The sequence below is a fragment of the Vulpes vulpes genome, chromosome 2 (genome assembly GCF_048418805.1).
Source record: "Vulpes vulpes isolate BD-2025 chromosome 2, VulVul3, whole genome shotgun sequence".
Taxonomy (NCBI): Eukaryota; Metazoa; Chordata; class Mammalia; order Carnivora; family Canidae; genus Vulpes; species Vulpes vulpes.
Window position 1 is genome coordinate 92,093,127 of NC_132781.1, and position 8,407 is coordinate 92,101,533.

Sequence of the window (8,407 nt, forward strand, 5' to 3'; positions counted from 1 at the left end):
GTCAAAGTCTGGAGCTAGTCATTCTACCCGGGGTTCCATGTGGGAATCATGACTCCTGTACCCATGCCTGTATATTGGTGACCATTTTCATAAAAGGAGAAAGAGCTGGGAGCCAGACAGTCCCCTCTAAGCTCTGCAATTCTGAGCAAGATGGTGAAAGCGAAGATGTTTAGCCAATAAAGTCCTAATGTCAATGTCCTAAAACATAAGGCCAGCTTTCTGCCTCTGCTGCTGCCATGGCACCCATGAAAGAGCTTGTGGCAAAGCAGGGTAAAAAAAAAGAAGAAGAAGAAGAAGAAGAAGAAGAAGAAGAAGAAGAAGCAGGTTCTGAAATTTACACTTGATTGCACCCCCCCTGTAGAAGATGGAATCATGGATGCTGCCAATTTTGAGCAGTTTCTTCAAGAGAGAATCAATGGGATTGAAAAAGCTGGGAATCTTGGTAGAGAGGTGGTAACCATCGAAAGAACAAGAGCAAGATTAGTGTAATTTCTGAGGAACCTTTTTCCAAAAGGTATTTGAAATATCTCACCCAAAAAGTACTTGAAGAATAATAATCTGCATGGCTGGTTGCACACTGTTGCTAGCAGCAAAGAGAGTCATGAGTTATGTTACTTCCAGATTAACCAGGATGAGGAAGAGAAGGAAGAGGAGGATTAAACCTCACTTAGCTGGAATATTTTGTATGAGTTCTTGAATAAAATTTGGGAACAAAACACACAACACACACACACACACACACACACACACACACATAAACATAAGGCCAGATATTCAACAACAAAGGAGTAGCATCCTTGCCATTTATACATACTAGAAAAGCTTTGGTGGCAATTACAAAATTTTATGAAATCAAGACATAAAAACTGTTTTCTGCAAAAATTGATTTAGTCCCCCAAGTACTCAAGTTAGTTCTCCTGACTTCTAACCACAAGTCCTTTTACTTTCTAAAAATTATATTTAGGGAAAGTCAACGAGTACTCACAGTATGGAAACCATGGATGTTTTTGACACATTGATATAGTGGAAGGAGGAACACCAGTTCAATGCAGACCAGCATGGAGTTCCACGGAATTGTTAGTGATTTAACAGTCGCTGCCCTCAAACCACCTCATGTAGTCGGTGCTGTGACACAAATTAGGAAAAGACACCCCTTCCTCAAGACACTTCATTTCCATTTGTTGGAAAACTGTCATCATGTGCTACTTTTGTTAGAACAAGACATCTGCCAGGAATTTGTGAAAATAAAAATATAAATGTGTGATACCTACAACGCGATCTCAGTTGCCTCTGTGCCACACAAGCTGGGAAGCCATATGCTGTCACTCTGGGTGCCACTGTCTATTATGAGCAAATGTCATCTCTTAAAGGCTTGGTAAGCTTGAGCTTACTTTCATGTCTCCCTGTATGTAACTCTCCCACCGGAGTGAGCATTCCAACTGTCATGGGTAATCATTATTTTGTTTACCTAGGATTGCAATAAAGAATCCAACTCTTGGACTGATCCTATAATTGCACCTTCCTTAACCATCACAATGGCAATAAGAACGTTCATCATGCAGGAGTGTTACAATCACTAAGTGAGACAACACATCAAAGCACTGAGCACAATGCCTTACCATGACCCTGGGGTTCCTCCCTTGACACTGGGGTTCTTCCTTCCCTACTTAAAAATCTTCCATGGAGAAGATCACTGGACCAGTCAGGATTCTCTGATGAAAAGGCCATAGGATCAGTTTTTTGTGGAAGTGCTCTCAAACACACAGTCCCTCATTTCTGTGTGCAGGAAGATAGAATGGTTTTCACCTGCCTTGCTTTACCTGCTGAAGCCAAATCTAAATACTCACCATCTGTAGACAGTGTGTGTTTCCTCTTCACAAATTATATTGCAAGAAGCAGTTTATCGCTTCTATGTGTTACAGACCCAATTTCTAAATCGAATGTGAAGTTTTAGAAACCCATTTCAAAGCCCTTTTTATCCTTGAAAAATATTTGCTTGCTTTATTTATCTACTCAGGCTGAGATTATATATCTTAAATCAACTGTATTATGAGTTGCATTGGGCTACAGTGAAACAAAATTAAAACATAAAGTTGGAACAGTATTTAAATATGGAAAATTGAAAATGCCATTCATAAAAATACACATTTCCGAGGTGCCTGGGTGGCTCAGTGGTTGAGCATCTGCCTTTAGTTCAGGCTCAGGATCCCACATTGGGAACCCCGGAGGGAGCGTGCTTCTCCCTCTGCCTATGTCCCTCTCTCTGTGTGTGTCTCTCATGAATAAATAAATAAAATCTTTATAAAAAATACGTATTTTCTCCATCCAAATTATTCTTCTGGTGCCCTTCATTGCCTCAAGTAAGGAACTGTATGTTTAAGATACTGGGGTGACTCTTTACTTATATTGTCCAGCCATACCTGTGTTGTCTCTATGTAAAGGGGTCAGACCAGTGCATAACAAAAGTATGAGAGATCGGCGTGAATTGAAGGAGAAGAAATGAGTTGAGAGAGAGAAATACACAGTCTGAGAGCATCCATAAGAAGAGGGCCTTCCTTTTGGGGCTCAGCATGAATAAAATCTTTGAGGAAGCAACAAGCTTATATATGTTTGGAGGAAGAGTATACCAGCTGGAACAAAAGATTTCTGTAGGGGAGGGCTGGACAACAGTGAAATTACCTACATTAACCAGCCTGAGATATTTGGGCTAGATCCTAAGACCAGTAGGGGTTGCCAAAGATTTTTAGCTAGTTAGGAAAAAGGGTATTTTAAGAAAATTATATCTGGTGGTGGGAGGGAGACATTTCAAAATAAAATAATTGAAATTATTTTTATCTTATTTGTCATAATACCAGTAAGAAAGAGGACCCTTATCAGAAGCCTACGTAAAATTATTGAAGTCACCAGTTACTTATCAATAGTGGGAAGGGGTCATCTTAAAATCATTGCACATTTTTCACACCTATTTCACACTTCATGTTGTTAAATTATTTGGGGTGAGTCCCAAATCTTTATTTCACGATTGTTGACATATAGTTGTATTTTTTCACTAATTTAAAATAATTATTGGTAGGGGCATCCCAGAGTCCTGGGATCAAGCCCCACGTTGGGCTCCCTGCTCGGTGGGGAGTCTACTTCTCCCTCTCCCTCTGCCTGCAGTTCCCTCTGCTTGTGCATGCTGTCTCTCTCTTAAGTTAAATTAATTTCTATCTCAAACCATCTATTTCTCTGTTCTCAATTTTTTTGAATGTGTTTTTTTGTTTGAGTGTTTTACAGTGGTTCATGGTAAAGGAAGGTCCTAGGAATGGACTGTGGTGAGGACCATCCCCTTCACTGAAATTGGGATGCAACCCAATGGAAGCATGGCTAAGTACACCAGGAAGAAGTGGCCTGCCCTGAGATCTCAGGGCCAGCTCCCCTTTGCAGACACTGTGCTCTGAGAAGCATCCTCCCCACTGAAGACGTGGGAAGCCCACCATTCCCTGGGCCTAACCCAGCCCAAAACTTGGACCTGGGAGATCAGAAACCTTTGTGGTACAAGGAGAAATAAGAAAAAAAAGCTGACATTTCACATATGAAAGTAATTTTATATCCTGCAAAAGATAGAGATCAGGATATATCTTGGGGGCAGACTATTCTGGAAAACCAGAAAATGGTGAATTATAGATATGAAAACAGGCACTGAATGACAAAAGATCTTTTCATGGATCTCTTGTCCCAAATATCTAAATTGCTCCATGTTAAATAATGGTAATAGCAAACACCTGTTAAGTATCTTACCTGGATTACGTCATTCAGTCCTCATGAAAAACACCATGGGGGTATATGTCGTTATTGTTATTTACAGATAAGAAAACTGAGTCTAGAGCAATGATATTAATAGCTCAAATTTAGGTGATTAATAATTGGCAGAGCTGGGGATCAAACCTGTCTGCCTCACATCAAAGTCAAACCCTTATCTGTCACTCTCAACCCTTCCGATTAAATTTTCTTCATAGGGGGGCACCTGGGTGGTGCAGTCAGTTAAGTAGTTAATCATCAGACTCTTGGTTTCAGCTCAGATTATGATCTCAGAGTCCAATCTCATGAGATGGAGCCTCACATGGGCCTCTGCTCAGCAGGGAGTATGAGAGTCTTTCTGCTCCTCCCGGCTGCATGCTCTCTCTCTTTCCCCAAAATAAATAAACCTTTTAAAAAAATGTTTTCATCATAGATTTTAAAAACAATTATTTAGATTTCACTGTGCCTGTAACCCATTACTTGTTTTTGTAGCCACATGTATGTTTAGCTGTGAAGATACAGAAAATAAGTAACCTGCTTTTCTAAGAAAATTGGAGAGACACTGGTTGCATTTTGTGCCAGCCCAGGGCCATGTGAGAAAATGAATCACAGAGCCAGGGGGAACTCTGGGCTTCCATGTTGTGTAAGGAGCCCTGGACTCCAGGACTTGGGAGCAACTTAACAGGCAGTTGACCCTGGCAAGGAGAATAAAAGTAGGAGAGAAAGGATGAGTGGAAACCTTGGGTTGACCAAAGTAGATGGGATATTGTAACCCATACAAAAGCTGAAATGTCTTGTAGTCTATGTCTTGAAGAAGTAATATTAAACTAACCATAAGTTTGGAGGCTTAGCATTTGAAAGAAATGCTCATGACTCAGTGGTAGGTAGCACAGGCGAGGCACAACAAAACTTTGAAAAATCCTTTCTTCCATCTCTAACAGTCATCTTACATATAAAATGGTAGTTGGTCCCCAAAACTTTCTCTCTGTGTCACTCTCAGGACTCCCTTTGTCCTGAGACTCAGGAGTCTCATCTCTCCTTGTCACTGTTTCTTTCCTTCAATTTCTATTCTTTTTCCTCTCCCATGGGTAAAACTCAGTCCTTTCCGGAATGCGTCCCTGTAACTTCTCCATTTTCACTGAGCCCGAATCTTGCACTGTCAAAGCCCAGGAACAAAGCTGAGATAGGCAAAATTCCCGTTAGCAGATATGAGGGGAAAGCTATGAACACTCATATGCCAATATGACTGGGTGAAATTTGGGTTACTCAGTTCTGTATGCAATCTGAAGATCTGCCTCCATTTCTGTCAAGAAGTCCCAGCCAAGGTGTGGTGACTGTAGTTAATCATACTGTGTTGCATAATTGAAGGTTGCTGAGAGAGCAAATCCTAAACGTTGTCATCACTAGAAAAAAAAATTTGTAAGGTATATGGTGACTGATATTAACTAGACTTATTTGGTGATCATTTCAGGGTACAGTTGACCTTGAACTACAGAGGTTTTGGGGCACTGACATCACAGCCCCCAGTTAAAAATCCACATATAGATTTCCTAGGAAGATGGCAGAGTACGAAAATCTTAATGTCACCTCATCCCATGGATATAACTAGATAACACTCACAACAGTGGAAATAACCCAGATAAAGACCAGAAGACTGACAGAACAAAGTCTGCACAGATAACTGTGGAGAAGAGGCCACATCAAAGAGGATAGGAAGGATAAAGACATGGTCAGGAGTTAAACGGACCAGTGTGAGACTGTCCCAAAGAGGAAGGGACACTATAGTGCAGAGAGGATAGTTGAACAGACCCAGACACCAAGTACCCCTGACAAGGGGAACCCACACTTGGAGAACACAAATTTCCACAACATTGGCTCTGAAAACCAGAGGGGCCTAATTTCATAAATTCTTTTGATCTGGGGCTTAAGATCTGGAACTTAAAAATCAGCGGGCTCTGCTCTGGGATACCCAGGAGGGCCATATGGAACTGAAGCCCTGCCCTTAGAGAGACAGCACAACCATGGCCCCACAGAGATACAGCATAGAAGCAGCAGTTTAAAAAACACCTGGGGGGAAAAAAAACACCTGGGGTATACCAGAAAATTTATCTACTGATCTCAGAACAGGTGCTGGAGGGTCAAAGTTCTTTAGGAGACTTCTTCAGGAATAAAGGAGCTGGCTGTCACCATTTCTCTCCCCCGCCCCACAGTCTGGATACACAGACACCTGTGGGGGAACCAGTGCAGAACCAACACGCTCTACTTAGCTTGCTAACAGTGTACCCCACCCCCACATTTTCCTGCAAACATGCACCCTCCATCCAGGCCTGGCTCCAAGTCTCCTCCCATAGCAGACCCACACAAACCTTGCTAACATCAGGAACCTGGCCCCATGTTCTCAATACACCCTTGGCCAGAGCCATCCAAAGTGGTGCCACAAGTCTGGCAGAGTGCAACCAGCCCCAACAGGAGCCAGCACCACTCCAAAGTGTCTCTGGCTCCAGAGAGAGGAGAAGATAACCACACATACCAGTCTGGCTGTGGCCCCAGCAGTGGGCTGGAGGCAGACATCTGATCTGACTGCAAGCCCCACCCACCAACAGAAGGCTCTCAAAGGACAAAACAGGGTAAGTGCCCTGAAGTTCTGTGCTACTGCATCTCCAGCAAATGTATGGTTTTATTTAACTCAAAGCCCAAGGCAACCCCAGACTGGAACAAGTCCTGCCCACAACAGGCAAAGAGACCCATTGCAGGCTACTGGACTGAAGGCAAACATGGCCCAGCCACAACAACAGGGTGCATAAAACACACATAGGAGACACCCCTGAAGTGCCAGGTTCAGATGAACAGAGAACGTTGCACTGCAGAGCACTACAGGACCTCTTGTTCATAAGGCCAACACTTTTAAGAGCAGGAGACAGAGCTGACTTCCCTAACACATAGAAACAGAGACAAAATGAGGAGACAGAGGAATATGCTTCAAATGAAAAAACAGGACAAAAGCACAGCAAGAGAGCTAAATGAAATTGAGATATGTAACATGCCTGAAAGAGAATTTAATGATCATAAAGATACTCACTGAACTTGGAAAAAGAGTGGAGAACTCAGTGAGATCTTCAACAAAGAGATAGAAAATAAAAAAAATAAAAAACAATCAGAGATGAAGAGCTCAATAACTGAAATTAAAATTACACTAGAGGGAATAAATAGTGGACTAGAGGAAGCAGATGGATCTGTGACCTAGAGGACAGAGTAATGGGAAAACAATCAAGCTAAATAGAAGAGAGGGGGAAAAATTAAAACAAAAAATGAAAATAGACTTAGGGAACTCAGCAACAACATCAGACAGAATAAGTTTCACATGAAACTTGTGAAAATCATGATCCAGGGTCCTAGGATCAAGTCCTACATCCAGTCCCCTGTGCAGAATCTGCTTCTTCCTCTACCCTGCCCCTTGCTCATGATCTATCTCTCCCTTTCACTGTATCTCCCTCTCAAATAAACAAATAAATAAAATCTTTGAAGAAAAAAAAATGTTTCACATTACAGAGATCCCAGAAGGAAAAGAGAGAGAAGGGGGACAGAATATTTATTTGAGGAAATAACAGTTGAAAACAGAGAGCCCCCAACAAAGTCAACCAAAGGAGGCCCAAACCAAGACACACAGTAATTAAAATGGCAAAAAGTATAGATAAAGAGAATTAAAAGCAGTAAGAGTAAAGAGTTATATACAAGGGAAACCCCATAAGGCTATCAGCTGATTTTTCAGCAGAAATTTGCAGGCCAGAAAGGAGTGCCATAATATATTCAAAGGACTGAAAGGAAAAAAACCTGCAACCCTGGATATTCTATCCAGCAAAGTTATCATTCAGAATAGGAGAAATAAAGAGTTTCCCAGAAAAAAAAAACAAAAGTTAAAGGGATTCATGACCACTAAACTAGCCCTATAAGAAATGTTAAACAGGATTCTTTGAGTGGAAAGGAAAACACCATTAAGTAAGAGTAAGAAATGTAGGAAGCACAAAAGCAGTAAAATTAAGTATATCTACAAAAATCTGTCAAGGAATTCACAAAATAAAAGGATATAAAGCCTGACACCATATACCTAAAACATGTTGGGAAGAAGAGTAAAGAATGGATTCAAACTTAAGCAAACATCAACTTTATATAAACTGCCATATGCATAAGATGTTATATGCAAACCTAACGATAGCAACAAATCGAACACCATAGATATGCAAAAAATAAAGACAGGAAGCCAAGTACATCACTAAAGAAAACCAACAAACCATGACAGAAGAGAGTAAGAGAAGAAAGGAAAGGAACAGAGAACTATAAACACAACCATGAAACAAAATAGCAATAAGCACATACTTACCAATAATTATTTAGAACGTAAATGAACTAAATGCTCCAATCAAAAGTCAGAGTCAGGACACCTGGGTGGCTCAGTCGGTTAGGTGTCCAACTCTTGATTTTGGCTCAGGTCATGACCTCAGGTTTATGAGAATGAACCCCACACCCGACTCCTTGCTGGGCATGGAGCCTACTTAAGATTCTCTCTCCCTCCCTCTGTCTCTTCCCACCCTCCCTCTCACCCTCTCTAAAAATAATAACAATAACAATA

At 41.3% G+C, this 8,407-nt stretch overlaps 1 pseudogene; it reads left to right on the top strand.

Annotated features, from left to right (window-relative positions):
* The first annotated feature begins 236 nt into the window (after positions 1-236).
* Positions 237-660, top strand: LOC112921539 (large ribosomal subunit protein eL22-like; annotated as a pseudogene).
* Positions 661-8,407: the final 7,747 nt, after the last annotated feature.